Source organism: Hyla sarda, chromosome 1, assembly GCF_029499605.1.
Source record: "Hyla sarda isolate aHylSar1 chromosome 1, aHylSar1.hap1, whole genome shotgun sequence".
NCBI classification, from domain to species: Eukaryota; Metazoa; Chordata; class Amphibia; order Anura; family Hylidae; genus Hyla; species Hyla sarda.
Window position 1 is genome coordinate 445,768,061 of NC_079189.1, and position 18,541 is coordinate 445,786,601.

The following is an 18,541-nucleotide window of genomic DNA, read 5'->3' on the forward strand; positions in this document are numbered from 1 at the left end:
CGAGCTGATGTCCGCCATTAACCCCTCAGATGCTGTGATCAATACAGATCACGGCATCTGCAGCAATGCAGAACTTTGAATGGCTGATCTAATCACTCGCGGCACTGCTGCGGGGATCAGATCAGCCAAGATGGCGAACGGAGGTCCCCTTCCAGCAGACCAGAGCAGGAGATCGCCGATAATACTGATCAGTGCTAGTATTAGCAATCTAATACTATAATGGGGACAATAAAAGTGTAAAATAAATGTAACAAAAAGTTAAAAAAAGTTAAATAAATGTGAAAAATCCCCTCCTCCAATAAAGTTTTAAATAACCCCATTTCCCCATATTAATACACAAAAGCGTAAAAAAAAAAGATAAATAATAAACATATTTGGTATCGTCGCGGGCGTAAATGTCTGAACTATAAAAATATAATGTTAATGACCCCCTACGGTGAACAGCGTAAACGTAAAAAAAAATAAAAAGTCCAACATTTCTGCTTTTTTGTCACATCAAACTGCAAAAATGAAAAGAGAAGGCAGCAAGAAATCACACTCACCAATCAGAAGGTACAGGTGTGCAAAACTTTATTCCATGTGAATATGGTGCAGCATACAATGAAACATAAGTTCCATGAGCGGGGAGTGAGTGCAGCTGCTCTCAGGACAAAGGGGCACACCACTGGGTAGCGACTAGTTTTCCTTCACGGTCGGAAGCTTCTTCCGGCCAGGTGTGTATGCCTCCTCCCTGTGGTAGTAACACTTATGTGCATAGGAAATCGGAAATGAATAGTGTGATACATCACAAAACAGTAATCAATAAAGGGAGACATATATAGAGTAACAATAAAAGTTTTAAACCACTAGAGAAAAGGAGAATGTTAGACTAAGACAAGAATGATGATACATTGTTACGTTTGTTAAGTCCCAGAGGGCCTGTGGCATCAAGTTTCATAATCCACAAGGCTTCTTGACGTAACAAATGTGTTTGATGGTTGATACCTAATGGGACTTTGTCTATGCGTTCTAAGCCTGCAAATTTAAGACTTTACATGTATCCTCCATGATATTCAATCATATGAGACATATGGACAGTTTTTTGTATTACCGACATAATAGAAATTGCAGGGACAATTGATACAGTAGACGATGTAGGTAGATTGACAAGTAATGAGGGGGTTAAGAAAAATATTAACTCCTCCCAACACAAAGTTTCTCTTTGCTAAATGATATTGCATGGATAATTTCCTTTAGGTTGGCAATATCATTACTGTCCTGAACTTTTTGTTTACCCTGGTTTAGATAATCACCAATGGTTTTAGATTTTCCGAAAGTGATGATAGGTTTTTCTTTTTCCTGAGCGCCCAGTTCAGTATCATGTTCCAATTGTCATAAATCATTTTCTTAATGGTACTGTTCATGGGAGAGTTGGCAAATGAAAAAGTGAAACGTCTGTCACTGTTTATTTTTTTATTTTTATTTTTAGGTTTCAACAAATCCTCACAAGTTTTTCTCTGTTTTTTTGTAGGCCCTTTTCAATAACTGACTCAGGGTATCTGCGTTCAAAGAGATGTGAGGTGAGTGCTTTTGCTTGATCAAGGATTTTTTTCTGATTGCTGTTGACTCTTTTGAGTTGTAAAAACTGTCTGTAAGGTATGTTGTTTTTTATGTAAGTGGGACGCGAGCTATGGTAGTGTAGGAGGGAATTTTTAGCGATATCCTTGCGATAACTGGAGGTATGTAAGGTGTTGTCTTTGATTTCTAGTCTTACATCTAAAAAGTCAAGGGATTTACCCCCGAATTAACTAGTGAAGAGCATATTGACGGTGTTGGTGTCATTCAGAAAGTGTTCGAGGTTGTTAAATTCGTCAGGAGGCCCACCAGAACGTCATCTACATAATGTAGATAACATTTAATATATCTGATGAAGGGAATTTTTGTGGAAAAGATACATTCTTGTTCGTACATAGCTAGGAACACGTTTGCATAGGTCCATGATACAGGTGTGCTCATGGCAGTGCCATGGGCCTGCCTGTACCACTGCCCCTCATGCAAAAGGGTGTTGTTGCGAAGAACAAAAAATAATAACTCACTCACAAAATCAATGAAGTCGCCGGACTTGCCACTACCAGCAAGGAAAGTATACATGGCCTGTACACCCGCATTTTGTGGGATGCGGGTGTACAGGCTCTCAATATCCAAGGAAACGAGTTGATAGGAATCCTGCCAAATAAAATTGTTAAATGCAATCCCTAATTTTAATCCACCAGTTATTCCCGGTGGCAACATTGATCTATTTGAAAAAGCTGTACTAAGAGACACCCAAGCACTTTTCTACCCTAGCCCTCCTGAGAATTTTTCCCCTAGGGAAAAATCAGCCATGCAGTGTCTTAGTATTCAAGAGAATTTACCAATCACCAGGGCTGACAGAGGTGGTGCTATAGTAGTATGGAGCACCAAAGCTTACAGTGAAAAAATTGATCACCATCTCAGTGACACCACCACATACACAATCCAACCAGACGTATTTTAGACCACCTTAGATCTCTCCTCTGATGATATGTCGAAAAACACACTGTCAGTCTTAAAACCGCTGAAAAGCTCATACCTACCTCCCCCAGGCCAGCTAAACTATACATCCTGCCAAAAGTGCACAAAAATCCAAAGAGCCCCACAGGTAGGCCCATTATAGCCAGAATATGATCCTCCACTGAGGCTCTATCTAGCCATTTAGAATGGCTGATTGCACCACTATTGAAGGCCATCCCCACCCTATTGAAGGCAAGCAAAATGGGTCGATGTCGAAAGGCTGTTGCTGGGAGCAACGCACGTGGGCCACAACCGTGGTCGCCAAGACAGATGTGAGGACCTGTGAGTCACTGGTAGGTGGAACTGGATTGTTACCAGGCTGTTTCCAGAATTATGTCGGACATTATTCCATTTGTGAAGTACCGTCTAGAGCCTGGTACGACTATTCAAATTGACCATGAAATGTGTTTTGGGACAGTGAGCCATATTATGGAGGTGTGTGCCGAACGTACAGTAGAAATTATACTGGGCAGAGACTTTCCATATTTTTAGCAGTTGTGGGATGACGAGAGTGCGCCAAAGAATCCACACACAAAGATTCCTGAGTTAGTGAAGACCGGTGTGTCACTACTTGACTATGTGAACGGTGATGTAAATTGCTAACCTATGAAGGCTGATAATGTTTTTTTGAAAAACTCATGCTTATGTTTGGAAGTGTACTGCTGCCAACTCTGACAGGACAAAAGAAAACCTGTGTGAGCTGGTAATAGGAGGTAAAAAGATGATTGCTTTGTTAGATCCTAGGTGTATAATAAGTCTGGTAAAGGCAAGTTGCAGAAAGCCAGATCCCATTATAGTGTCTATGCAGGCTGGTATTTGGGGTTATAAAACTGTTGATGTCTGTATTCCTACTCCCTATGGTACTATACAGTAGCTCACAAGGTTGCAATAGAGCCCTCCTTGGAGTATGATTTAGTACTAGGGACGGATTTTCCGTTATTTCAACAGTTATGGGAAGAGTGTCAGGTGACTAGAGCAGGAACACCTGATAGGCTCACAACATTGGACTTGCATTACACAGTAGTTGAAAGTTACTCAGCAGATGCTGAGGGCGGGAAGTGTCAGCAGACACTAGGTATATGTCAGATAGGAGTCTGCCAGACCACTAGGGGAGCTGAAGAACAGTCCGCGAGTCAAGTCCAAGAGGTGACTGGAAAAGAAGCTACAGAGATGTCTGTGGATAATCCAGAACTACTGAAGAGAGTACATGTGGAGCTGGGTGCTGCGCTTACTGTCACAGACAGAGTCCTGAGTGAAGGAGATGTGGCATCTGAACCAGAGAGGGATCATGATGAGGAAGGTCGAACCACTTTACCAGATGTTGTTGCAGACCCAGAAGCCTTAGTAATTTCTGCCGGTCCGCGGAGAGACTGTGTTGAGGTGAAAGAAAAGTCTGCCAGTGAGCAGAGAGACAGTCCAGAGAAACTGTTCAGGAACTACCCCGAGGCCCAGTTTGCTCAGGCCCCTGAAAAGGGGGAGACTTCTCCCAGAGATGGAGAAGAGCTCGAACAAGTTGGCTTGAAGAAAGAGACAGGCCAAGGACAGGTGACTGTCAGAGGACAAGAGAATATCTCAAGGTCCAACAGAGACAGTGAGGAGACCGCTGTGAGTAAGAAGTCTTGGAAACGACGAGCTGGCCTTTGGAAGAAACTGGAGCAGATCCGGAATCTGGAAGAAACCTTACAGATGGTTTCTGCTAAACTGGCGGAAAAAGAAGAAGAGGTACAGCACCTGACAGAGGAGAAGGAAAAAACACTTGCAGACTTTAAGAAAGAGCAGGAAGCGAAGCTTCAGCTGGAAAAAGTCATGGAGCACCACAAAAGTGAGTTTGCAGCTCTGCAGGATGAACTGTCCCGCTCCCAGGGTCTTGTGACCAGAAAGGAGAGTGAATTGGAGAGTCTGGCCAAGCAGATCTCTTTCCAGGAATAAGAAGTGAGTGTTCTTAGTGGTGCATATCAGGCTCTATGGAGTGATCACAAGGCTAGGCTGATAGCCATGGAAGAGCTGGAGAAGGAAAAAGTGATAATGGCTCATAAGGTGCAGAGCCTGGAGGCACAAAACGAAACGCACATTAAGTCTCATGCAGCTACCTTGGATTTGCTGGGAACGCAACTCTCCGAACAAGAGGCTCTGCTAAAAGACAATGAGCAGTTGAAAAGATGTTGGAAGATACTGTCAAAAACTTGACAGAGTTGCTGGACAGTGAGAAGATGAACTCCGCTAAGCTCAAGAGTGAGCAGCTGAAATATTTTAAGCTGGAAGGAGACATGAAGGTCCTAAAAGAGAGCAGAGACCAAGCAGTAGCGGAACTGGCTAAAGGGAGGCTAAAAATGGAAACTGAGGCCAAAACATCAGCCATCCATGTAGAAGAAGAAAGGCTACTTGTGGGGTAAAAGCTACTGGAAGCAGCTTTTGCCAGGAGAACGCCAAGAGAAGAAACCATATGGGAAGTCCTCTGAAGCTGAGACTAAGGTGAAAACATGTGGGAAGTCCTCTGAAGCTGAGACTGAGCTAAAACCATGTGGGAGGTCCTCTGAAGCTGCAAAGATAAGGATGTTGGTTAGTGAAGTTGCTGAGGCCGAGAGGTTCTCTGAGGCAGAAGCTAAACCTAATGCAACTGCAGAAGTCCTGCAAACCGGTGACAGAACCTTTTGGCAGGGAATTGGTCAAAGGTGACCGGGAGGCTTGTACTTGGTGGCTGGTGAGAGTGGGTTTGAAGGAGGGATGCGCCGTCGGAGTGGTGCAGATAACGCTGCTGAAGAAGGAGGCCAAGGACCTCAGAGCCTGTTGGACAAAGTTGTCCGGGAAAAAAGAAAGACAGTTGGACTCTGCCTTTCAAATGCAAGTGCTCCTTCCCGGTGGTCTGAGCAAAGGGGGGGGGGGGGGATATGTGATACTGTGGCAAGGAAAGGGTGTGTTTCCCTGGCTCACCCTGGAGAAACCTTCACCTGTGGCCTAGTTAATGAGGCAGCAGAGAAAGGAGGTGTGTTTATAAGGAAGAGAAACAGTGTAGTCTTTGCTCTCCCTAGAAAACAGCAGGCTGGCTGTACGGGAGAGACATGGGTCCTGCTGAGGAACACACAGCCCGAGCTGTGAGTGGCCCAAATAGTGGTGTGAACTGTGAGCAGAAGTTTGCAGAAGGCATATGTTTAACTGGCTGAGGGTAGCTCACCAGTTATTAGGCAGGGCATGCTGATATGTGTAGTTAGTGACCAGACGGTCTAGAATTTTTTTTTGTTCCTGCTTTATGTTTATTTTTTTCTGCAACCTGTCTAAATAAAGCTGGCAAGGTGCCAGACTTCCCTTAAGAACTGTTCTCTGCCGGTTATTGAGAGGAAACGTGTTCCGTGGTGGTGTCCAGGAAAATCCCAGAGCTATCCCAGGGAGGAAACCTTACACTACCTACGTTGTCTACTGTATCATTTGTCCCTGCAATTTCTACTATGTCGGTAAAACAAAAAGAAAACTGTCCATACGTATAAAAGAACATCTGCATTCCCTTAGGACAGGAAAGGGATCCCCCCTATTTTTTTTCTCATATGATTGAATATCATGGAGGCAACACGGAAGGTCTTAAATTTGCATGCTTAGAACTCATAGACAAAGTCCCATTAGGCATCGATGTCACACACATTTGTTACGTCGAGAAGCCTTGTGGATTATCAAACTTGATGCCACAGTCCCTCTGAGACTTAACAAACGTAATGATTTCTCAGCATTCTTGTGTTTCCTTTTCTCTAGTGCTTTACTGATTACCATTTTGTGATGTATCGCACTATTAATTTCCGTTTTACTATGTACATAAGACATACACACCAAGCTGGAAGAAGCATCCGACAGTGACGCAAAACTAGTCACTGCTCAGTGGTGTGCCCCTTCATCCTGAGAGAGGCTGCTCTTACTCCCCGCTCATGGAACTTATGTTTCATTGTATGCTGCACCATATTCACATGGAATAAAATTTTCCCCACCTGGACCTTCTGACTGGTGAGTGCGAGTTCTTGCTGCCTTCTCTTATCATATTCTCACCGAATACTATCTTCACATTCAAATTCAGCACCGCCGAATAGATCCCACAGCTGCAGGTGTCAAACAGCAGTTGATTGCTTCCTATGCTCAGTCAGCGGACTTGTCCTGCAGTGCCTGATAGCTACTTTACCTCCTGCTGTTTGTCAAACTGCAAATTTTTTTTATAAAAAGCGATCAAAAAGTCACATATGCCCTCACACATCTATGAATACGGAAAAAAATAAGAAAGTTAAAGGTGGTCAAAATAGGGCAATTTTAAACGTACTGATTTTGTAAAATAAGTTTGAGATTTTGTAAAAAAAAGTTTGAGATTATCTCAATAACGTCACTAAAACACTCATCTGCATAGTATACATCTACCAAGTTTATTGGCAGATTCCACATTATGGGGTGTGTACATAGGCGTGCGCACGGGGTGTGCCGGGTGTGCACAGGCACACCCTAATCACCGCAGCCGAGGCCCGCTGCTGAGGACGGGGGATAGATTGGCCGGAGCCGCAAATAAAATAAAAAAATGCATTTTTAAACATCCGGTGTGCCCTGAAAGACTTTTAGGGCACACCGGATGTTTAAAAATGCATTTTTTTTTTTTATTTGCGGCTCAGGCCGCTCTATCCCCCGTCCTCCGGCCGCTCTATCCCCCCTTCCTCTGGGCCGCTCTATCCCCTTCCTCCGGGCCGCTCTATCCCCCGTCCTCCGGCCGCTCTATCCCCCCTTCCTCTGGGCCACTCTTTTCCCCTTTCTCCGGGCCGCTCCTCCCCCTTCCCCGGCCGCGCACACTGCTGCGCTAACTGCAGACGCAGGGGCTGCCCCGCAGCTGCGCACGTCTGCTTACACCTCCTGGGATGCTCCTGGCCGCAACTCCTGGCACCGAGTGTCCATTCCTCTGCGTGAGGAAGAAGTGGGCGATGGTGCAAAGTATGCAACAGATGGGAGTGGACGTGCCCGGCCTCTGACCCCAACATGGCTGCCGCAGGTAAGAAAAGTGCACAGACCGAGGACGGGAGGGGGGTGGGATGTGTGTATTATGTATGGTGTGTAATATGTATGTATGGTGTGTATTATGTATGTATGGTGTGTATTATGTATGTATGGTGTGTATTATGTATTTATGATGTATTTATGTATGATGTGTGTGTATATAATGGATTTGTGTATGTATTGTGTATGGTGTGCATATGTATGTATTATATATGTATGATGTTTGTATTTATGCATTATGTATGTATAATATATATACACATATATATATATATATATATATATATATATATATATATATATATAATGCATAAATACAAACATTATACATATATAATACATACATAATACATACATATGCACACCATACATAATACATACACAAATCCATTATATATACTCACACATCATACATAAATACATCATACATACACACATCATACATACAGAACATACAGTACATACATACCATATATATGTTATGTATGTACTGTATGTTATGTATGTATGATGTATTTATGTATGATGTCTATGTATATATAATGGATTTGTGTATGTATTATGTATGGTGTGCATAGGTATGTATGATGTATGCATGTATTATATATGTATGATGTTTGTATACATATAGTATGTATTTATGCATCATGTATGTATGTGTGTATATATATATATATATATATATATGTATGATGTGTGTATGTATGTATGACGTATGTATATATGTATTATGAATCAGAACAAAAGAAAAAATAAAGTTTCCTCCAGCTCTTCCAAGGATAACGGTGCTTGTAGTATTAAACCATCAAACCTTTAATCTGTATACATTGAAAATAGAAAAAGGTGACATCATAAAAGAGAAGTGAAACTCCAGTGCGTTTTGGGCTACATATAGCCATGATTAAGAGCTACATTTTGCTCAAAACGTGTTGGCGTTTCACTTCTCTTTAATGATTGATGTCACCTTTTTCTATTTTTAATGCACACAGATTAAAGGTTTGATGTTTTAATACTACAAGCACCTTGAAAGAGGCAACTTTCTTTTTTCCTTTGTTCTGATACACGGGACACGGCCTGTTCTCTGCAGTCCGTGCTCTTCTACTATACTATATACTTCTGGCCCACTCTCTGCAGTCCGTCCTCTTCTACCAGCAAATATACTAAAAACTACTACAGCACCGACCCGGTAGCTGAAATAAACATTTTTTAATTTTTTTTAATGTATTATGTATGTATTTTATATTATGTATGTATTATGTACGCAATCCCCCACACAGCACCCATAGCACCCCTCAAACACACAGAACCCCTCAAACACACACACACAGCACCCCCCCCACACTCACACACAGCACCCCCTCCACACACACACACACAGCACCCCCTCCACACACACACACACAGCACCCCCCCCCCCACACACACAGCACCCCCTCCACACACACACACAGCACCCCCCCACACTCACACACAGCACCCCCTCCACACACACACACAGCACCCCCTCCACACACACACACAGCACACCCCCCCCACACTCACACACAGCACCCCCCCCCCACACTCACACACAGCACCCCCTCCACACACACACACAGCACACCCCCCACACTCACACACAGCACCCCCTCCACACACACACACACACACAGCACCCCCTCCCCCCCACACTCACACACAGCACCCCCTCCACACACACACACACAGCACCCCCCCACACTCACACACAGCACCCCCTCCACACACACAGCACCCCCTCCCCCCCACACCCACACTCAAACACAGCACCCCCTCCACACACACACATAGCACCCCCCCCCACACTCACACACAGCACCCCCTCCACACCTCCACACCCACCCACACACACAGCACCCCCTCCACACACACAGCACCCCCCCCCACACACACACAGCACCCCTTCCACACACACACACAGCACCCCCCCCCCACACTCACACATAGCACCCCCTCCACACACACACACAGCACCCCCTCCACACACACACACAGCACCCCCCCCACACTCACACACAGCACTTCACACACACACACACACACACACACACAGCACCCCCCCCACACACACAGCACCCCCTCCACACACACACACAGCACCCCCCCCACACTCACACACAGCACCCCCTCCACACACACACACACAGCACCCCCCCCCACACTCACACACAGCACCCCCTCCACACACTCACACACAGCACCCCCCCCACACACTCACATACAGCACCCCCTCCACACACACACACACAGCACCCCCCCCACACTCACACACAGCACCCCCTCCACACACACACACAGCACCCCCCCCCCACACTCACACACAGCACCCCCCCCCCACACTCACACACAGCACCTCCCCCCCCACACTCACACACAGCACCCCCTCCACACTCACACACAGCACCCCCTCCACACACACACACAGCACCCCCCCCCCCCCACACTCACACACAGCACCCCCCCCCCCCCCACTCACACACAGCACTTCACACACACACACACACACACACACACACACACACACACAGCACCCCCAGTGCAACATAATGGGAGTTGCAGTTTTGGTCACCATATATTGTATCAGGGCATGCTGGGAATTGTAGTTGGTAACTGCAAATCCCAGCATTGCATTCCTTGAAGGAATGCAATGCTGGGAGGTGCAGTTACCAACTACAATTCCCAGCATGCCCTGATACAATCTATGATGACCAAAACTACAACTCCACACGTCTTGCACTATATAGGAGTACAATTTAGATTATGGTGTAACATGCTGGGAGTCCTAGTTTTGGGTCAGCTGCAGACCCAAAACTACAACCTGCATGCTGCTCCAAGCTTGCTGGGTGCCGCATCACTTTTTCAACCAATCTGGTGCAAAAAAGAAAATTATATTTGGAATATTCTCCCCTCTGTGCCCCCATCCTATAGTAAAAGCGTTCTTCTGTTTGCCAAGTAAAGATAAACATGAGTTTTACCATTCAACTTTTTTTCAAATCCACATCAAATGCCTCCCTATAAACACCAGCAAACATACACACAAGTGGGAGGTCTAGTCAGGGCTGGTGCATGGATTTTTGACACTCTAGGCAAAACCTAATTTTGACAACCCTTTGGCTCCGCCCATTGAACCCCTTGGCAAATATAAGATCAGGGGTAGAATTAGTCCCGTAAGCCTCATGGTAAATTCTAGACTTGTCCTCCTCCCTACAATTATAACTATACTGCACCTAATGTGGAGAACTATACTGCACCTAATGTGGGGGAACTGTACTGCACCTAATGTGGGGGAACTATACTGCACCTAATGTGGGGGAACTGTACTGCACCTAATGTGGGGGAACTATATTGCACCTAATGTGGGGGAACTGTACTGCACCTAATGTGGGGGACTATACTGCACCTAATGTGGGGGAACTGTACTGCACCTAATGTGGGGGAACTATATTGCACCTAATGTGGGGGAACTGTACTGCACCTAATGTGGGGGAACTATATTGCACCTAATGTGGGGGAACTGTACTGCACCTAATGTGGGGGAACTATATTGCACCTAATGTGGGGGAACTATATTGCACCTAATGTGGGGGAACTATACTGCACCTAATGTGGGGGAACTATATTGCACCTAATGTGGGGGAACTAACTGTACTGCACCTAATGTGAGGGACTATACTGCACCTAATGTGGGGGAACTGTACTGCACCTAATGTGGGGGAACTGTACTGCACCTAATGTGGGGGAACTATACTGCACCTAATGTGGGGGAACTATACTACACCTAATGTGGGGGAACTGTACTGCACCTAATGTGGGGGAACTATATTGCACCTGTGGGGGAACTGTACTGCACCTAATGTGGAGGAACTGTACTACTAACCTAATGTGGGGGAACTATACTGCCAACCTAATGTGGGGGAACTGTACTACTAACCTAATGTGGGGGAACTATACTGCACCTAATGTGGGGGAACTATACTGCCAACCTAATGTGGGGGAACTGTACTACTAACCTAATGTGGGGGAACTATACTGCCCCTAATGTGGGTTAACTATACTGCCAACCTAATGTGGGGGAACTGTACTACTAACCTAATGTGGGGGAACTATACTGCACCTAATGTGGGGGAACTATACTGCCAACCTAATGTGGGGGAAATATATTTCCATCCTATTGTGGGAGATTTATACTGCCAACCTAATGTGGGGGAACTATACTGCCAACCTAATGTGGGGGAAATATATTTCCATCCTAATGTGGGAGATTTATACTGCCAACCTAATGTGGGGGAACTATACTGCCAACCTAATGTGGGGGAACTATACAAAAATATAAAATTGTACTATTTTGATCCCTATAGCACTTTTATTTTTCTGTATATGGGGATGTGAGGGTCATTTTTAGCGCTGTGATTTGTAGTTTTTATCGGTACAATTTTTTTTTTTTGCTTTTTAGATATTTTTTATGGTATTTGAAGTGACTAATAGTGCTAATCTGATTAGTGCACTATTACGACTTTTGGGACCACACTTCTGATTTTGCCCATGGCCATGTTCAGCCTAAAACCGGCCCTGGATACAATCCTCCTACACTATGCAAACAATAGTGTGTGTGTGTGTGTATATGTATGTGTGTGTGTGTGTATATATATATATATATATATATATATATACATACATAAACACACACACACACGCATGCGCGGAGTGAGTTTGTGCTTTAGGGTGCACACCCTAATGCAATAGGCTGCGCACGCCTATGGGTGTGTATTATAGATAACGAATACTTACATCCCATGCTAGATTTTACACTTTACTGAACTACTTTGCACTTGTCAGGACCGACTGGGGGGACAGGGAGAGTGAGCCCTAAACTCACCCTAAAACATCTCTCCCTGCCAACTTGCCCATCCATCCTAAATGATGGATCGACAACTGGGCACCGGTCCCTTCCTGCGCTAAAGTGCAGTGGTGTAAAAACACATAATATACATAGTCGGTCACAGACCAGAACAGAAATAAAAAACTTCTAGACAACCAGATATACCAGACAGAATACAAATACTAACAGGGCAGAATTTAAACTCACAAACAGAGCAGAATATAGTGAATTAAGAAACCGTTTATAAACCGGATATCAGATAAACGGCAGACATAATAAAATGAACAAGACTAGGCATGATATGAGTATACAGCAGAATCCAGGAGATGAAGGGGATAAACAGAAGAACTGAGAGCCAAAACACTAAACTGAACAGGTAATATCGAACACTGTTCACAAACAGGTACAAGTACATAGGACAAAGATCAGATCAACCAAACAGCATATAAATATAGGACACTGTTCACTGGGACACAGAACATACAAACTGGACTCCCCACTCCACTATAGGAGTAGCCATTAATAATAAAGCCAAATAGGCTACTGGCCAGCGGACACACTCCACTGTGTGGACAAAATGCTGACCCAGTAGGAAACGGAAATATAATACATGAAACGTGTTTCTTTTTGTTTTTGCAATACATGAAACACTAGACTAGAACCGGATGAGTCTGAATAGACTCCAGAATCCCGAACAAGAATATAACATACAGAGCACAGGGTGCAAGCTAGACTCAGACACTGTGTGAACACAGACAGAGCAGAACAAACAAACATAATCCTAAAACTGGCTAAGGTAACACAAATGAAAATACAAGGAACATGCTATATAATCATGGCTAAAAACCCACATAAAAAGACAAGATACCGTATAACACACACTGGTGTATAACACGCACCCTCATTTCAACAGGGAAATTTTAGTAAAAAAATAAATAAATGTAAATTAAATAACTTTGAAGATCTGAACTTAATGTGACATCATTCCCCCCATTTGCCACATAATTTTCCTGCTCCTCAGTCTGCCCCCCCCTTGTGCCACATGATTCCTTCCCCTTTACCAAACCCTGTGCTACAACACGCACCCCATCCCCCTCGTGCCTCATTTGCCCCTATGATTTGTGATTCCCCTGTGCCTCATTTGCCCCTGTGATCTGTGATCCCCCTGTGCCTCATTTCCCCTTAGTGACCCCCCTGTGCCTCATTTCCCCTTAGTGATCCCCCGGTGCCTCATTTCCCCTTAGTGATCCGCCTGGGCCTCATTTCCCCTTAGTGATCTCACTGTGCCTCATTTCCCCTTAGTGATCCCCCTGTGCCTCATTTCCCTTTAGTGATCCCCCTATGCCTCTGTGATCCCCCTCCTGTGCCTCATCATTCCCCTCCCCCCATCCCAGATTATCTGTGTCTTATGATTGTCGTCCCTCCTTCACCATGATTTTTCTCCCCTGCTTTTTTTTCAATTTTATTTGACCTCGACTGGCCGCGCTCCGGCAGGCTCAAGTTAAGAATGTGGGGCTTCCTGGGCTGCACGGCCAGTAATGGATTGAAAGTATAAAGAGTGACGTTCCCTGCCGGTGTAATGAGAAATTCTGTGTCTTAGCAAGTTCTGTGTCCCGATCAGCTGATGAAAGTGCTGAGCACTTTCATCAGCTGATCGGGACACAGAACTTGTCAAGACACAGAATTTCTCATTTAACCGGCTCCTCTTCACCCACTGCAGCTGCACGGAATGACGAGTGACGTCCCTGACGCCACACAGAAGAGCTGGCAGGGATCGTCACTTGGCACACTTTGAATGCTTTACTAGCCACACAGCCCTGAAAGACCTGCAGCCTCAATCTGAGCCTGCCAGAGCGCGGCCAGGTGAGGTTAAATTTACAAATAAGCGGGGAGAAAAGCCGGGGAAAAGGGGAAGGGCAATGATAGGTGTAATCCGCGCTGCAGCAGCCGCCGCTGATCACTGTTTTAAAGTGGCGGCGGCCGAGCTGCTGATCTTTTAGCAAGCAGCCAGGGCTGCCTCCACTTTCAATCAGTGACCGGCAGATTTATCGGCGTATAACACACAGGCAGGGTTTTTTCCTATAATAGTAGTTTTAAAAGTGCGTGTTATACGCCGATAAATAAGGTAAATACAAGGTAAATGCTCAAGCAGACATAGTCAGAATATAGCACAAACAGACATAGTACTGTAGTATTGCACTCAATAACCAGCCCCAGAATGCAGGAGAACTCTGGTTAAATAACTCCACCTGAGTTCTAATTCGTTCAGAGCATTAACTATTTCCTATCCAGGTAGAATAGCAAACTGTTCTGGACAAACTAGTGTGTGGATACACACCTAGACAGAAAAATATAAAAAAAACAAATAAACGGACATTACAGCACTACTACAGAGTTTCCAAACTCCTAGAAGCTGCCTGAGTGGCAGGGCCATAAGGAGTCAGGGAGAAGTCTTCTCTAATGCATTCAAACCTCATCTGATCTAATATGGTAACAGACAATGGCTACCGGTTATTACTCAAGCCATCCAGCTTTTCTGTAGAGGTTGTCACTCACATGATTCAGGTAAGGTACCAATTGTTCTTATTTGATTTAGATCATTTTTATTATGTAGATGAAATCATATAATTTAGTTCTGGTGAATTGGCTTCAATCTCCATATTAGAACTGTAGTCTTGGAATTATTGAATCTCATATTCTACCTGCAAAAGAATCTAATTTGGATCTTTAGCAAAACACTAATATGCTGCTATAGATTGTTATCCTTCACCTAAGCTATTTTTATATTAATAATATTCCTACAAGGAAACATATTTTATGTATTCCTCCAAATTTAGAGTACCATATATTCTATATCTTGTACTGTAACTTTAACCTCTTAGGGACACAGAGCGTACACATACGCCCCCGTTCCCAAGTCCTTAAGGACTCAAGGCGTTCAGGTACGCCCTGCTGATTTCCATTCCCCGCTGCTCGCCGGGCGGGGAACGGACAGAGATGCCTGCTGAAATCGTTCAGCAGGCATCCCATGCAAAGACCTGGGGAGTCCAGAGACCACAAATCGCCGGGCGATTCAGTCTGGCAATTTGCAGCAATTCTGGGTCAATCGGGTCTCCGGTGACCCTGAAAAATGGGTAATTGGGGCTGTCCGAGACAGCCCCAATCACCCTTGCCCAGCAGGAGTGAGGTGGCACTGGTGCCACCTCACCATAACATGATTGATTGGTCGGAATGACCGACCACTCTGCTGGGTGATAATTGGGGTGGCAATCGGGGCAGGCAGAGGTCCCTTATCTGTCCGGAGGTCGGCGGGGGTACCGGGGTACCCTCAGGAGCAGCGGCAGGATACAGCAGGAGGTGAGGCCCGTTCGCCTCCTGCTGTTGCTTAGCAACAACTCCCTTGTTGGGAATTGTAGTTATGCAACAGCTGGAGGCACGACTACAACTCCCAGCATGCCCTTTGGTAGTCTGTGCATGCTGGGGGTTGTAGTTATGCAACAGCTGGAAGCACATTAAATTTTTTCTATGAAATAGTGTGGATAGATACAACTCCTTGCATGCAAGGACAGCTACAGGGCATGCTGAGAGTTGTAGAAGTGTGCCTCTAGTTGTTGCATAACTACAACTCCCAGCATGCCCTTAGGCTGTCACTGCATGCTGAGCGTTGTAGTTTTGCAACAGCATAAGGCACACTGGTTGTGAAACACAGAGTTTGTTACCTAACTCAGTGTTTCACAACCAGTGGGCCTCCAGATGTTGCAAAAATACAACTCCCAGCATGCACTGAGAGACCGTACATGCTGGGAATTGTAGTTTTGCAACAGCTGAAAGCACACTGGTTGCGAAACACTGAGTTAAGTAACAAACTCTCAGTGTTTTGCAACAGTGTGCCTCCAGCTGTTGCATAACTACAGCTCCCAGCATGTCAGTAGTTCTGCAACAGCTGGAGGTCCCCCCCCCATGTGAATGTGCAGGGTACATTCACATGGGCGGGGCTTTACAGTGAGTTTCCCGCTACAAGTTTGAGATGCAGCAAATTTTCCGCCGCAACTCAAACTCCCAGCGTTAACCCGACCATGTGAATGTACCCTAAAAACACTACACTACACAAAATAAAAAATAAAACACTACATAGACACCCTTACACAGTTACTCCCCCCAATAAAAAATAAAAAAACTTTTCGTACGGCACTGTTTCCAAAACGCAGCCTCCAGCTGTTGAAAATCAGCAACTCACAGTATTGCCAGACAGCCACTGACTGTCAAGGCATGCTGGGAGTTTTGCAGCAGTTGGAGGCACCCTGTTTGGGAAACACTGCCATAGGGTATTTTGGTTGCGGAGGCAGGTTTAATGCTTGCATCTGGGTCTTGCATCTACACCCCTCCAGGCATGTAACAAGGGGTCCAGTGAGCCTTAACACCCCACAGGCTGGCGCACTTCAATGCTCAGAAGAGAAGGAGCGCCATTAAGCTATTGGGAAAAAACATTTTTGGAATGGAAGTCAGGGGCCATGTGCGTTTACAAAGTGCTGCCAGAACAGTGGACCCCCCCCCCCCCACATGTGACCCTATTTTGGAAACTACACCCCTCACAGAATTTAATAAGGGGTGCAGTGAGTATTTACACCCCACTGGCGTTTGACAGATCTTTGGAACAGTGGGCCGTGCAAATGAAAAATTACATTTTCATCCAAAAATCTGTCAAACACCTGTGGGGCGTAAATGCTCACTGTATCCCTTATTACATTACGTGAGGGGTGTAGTTTCCAAAATGGGGTCACATGTGGGGGGGGGGGTCCATTGTTCTGGCACCATGGGGGCTTTATAAACACGCGGCAGCGATGCGGCCGAACCGATCATCCAATCAAAGTGCCGCAATGCCGCAGATGCCGTGATCTGTATTGATCACGGCATCAGAGGGGTTAATGGCGGACATCCGCGCGATCACGGATGTCGGCCATTACGGGCGGGTCCCCGGCTGCTGCTAGCAGCCGGAACCTGCCGTGTATGACGTGAGCACCCTTTCGATGCTCGCGGTCATACACAGGACGTAAATGTACATCCTGGTGCAGGAAGTCCCGCCAAACCAGGACGTACATTTACGTCCGTGGTCGTTAAGGGGTTAAACACCTGTGGGGTGTTAAGGCTCACTATACCCCTTGTTACGTTCCATGAGGGGTGTAGTTTCCAAAATGGGGTCACATGTGGGTATTTATTTTTAGCGTTTATGTCAGAACCGCTGTAAAATCAGCCACCCCTGTGCAAATCACCAATTTAGGCCTCAAATGTACATAGTGCACTCTCACTCCTGAGCCTTGTTGTGCACACGCAGAGCATTTTACGCCCACATATGGGGTATTTCCGTACTCAGGAGAAATTGCGTTACAAATTTTGGGGGTCTTTTTTTTCCTTTTAACGCTTGTGAAAATGAAAAGTATGGGGCAACACCAGTATGTTAGTGTAAAAATTTTAATTTTTACACTAACAAGCTGGTGTTGCCCCCAACTTTTCCTTTTCATAAGGGGTAAAAGGAGAAAAAGCCCCCCCAAATTTTCATCCGAAGTGAGAGAGCTCCATGCGCATTTGAGGACTACATTAGGGATTGCATAGGGGTGGACATAGGGGTATTTTACGCCAGTGATTCCCAAACAGGGTGCCTCAAGCTGGTGCTGTTTTGCAACAGCTGGAGGCTCAGTTTTGGAAACACTGCCATACAATTCGTTTTTCATTTTTATTGGGGGGGGGGGGGTGTAAGGGGGTGTTTATGTAGTGCTTTACCCTTTATTATGTGTTAGTGTATTGTAGTGTTTATAGGGTACATTTGCACTGGCGTGTTACGGTGAGTTTCCCGCTAGGAGTTTGCGCCGCAGCCCAAACTTGAAGCAGGAAACTTACAGTGAACCTGCCTGTGTGAATGTACCCTGTATGTTCACATAGGGGGGCATACCTCCAGCTGTTTCAAAACTACAACTCCCAGCATGCACTGACAGACCGTGCATGCAGGGAGTTGTACTTTTGTAACAGCTGGAGGCACACCGGTTGGAAAACCTTCAGTTAGGTTCT

At 45.4% G+C, this 18,541-nt stretch overlaps 1 long non-coding RNA gene across 1 annotated transcript in view; it reads left to right on the forward strand.

The window, feature by feature from the left end:
* Positions 1–18,541, forward strand: part of LOC130283745 (uncharacterized) — a 58,191-nt gene that overhangs the window by 32,770 nt on the left and 6,880 nt on the right. The window contains exon 2 of the long non-coding RNA XR_008846836.1: positions 1,511–1,559. This is a non-coding gene — a long non-coding RNA (uncharacterized LOC130283745). The remainder of the gene's footprint in view (positions 1–1,510; positions 1,560–18,541) is intronic.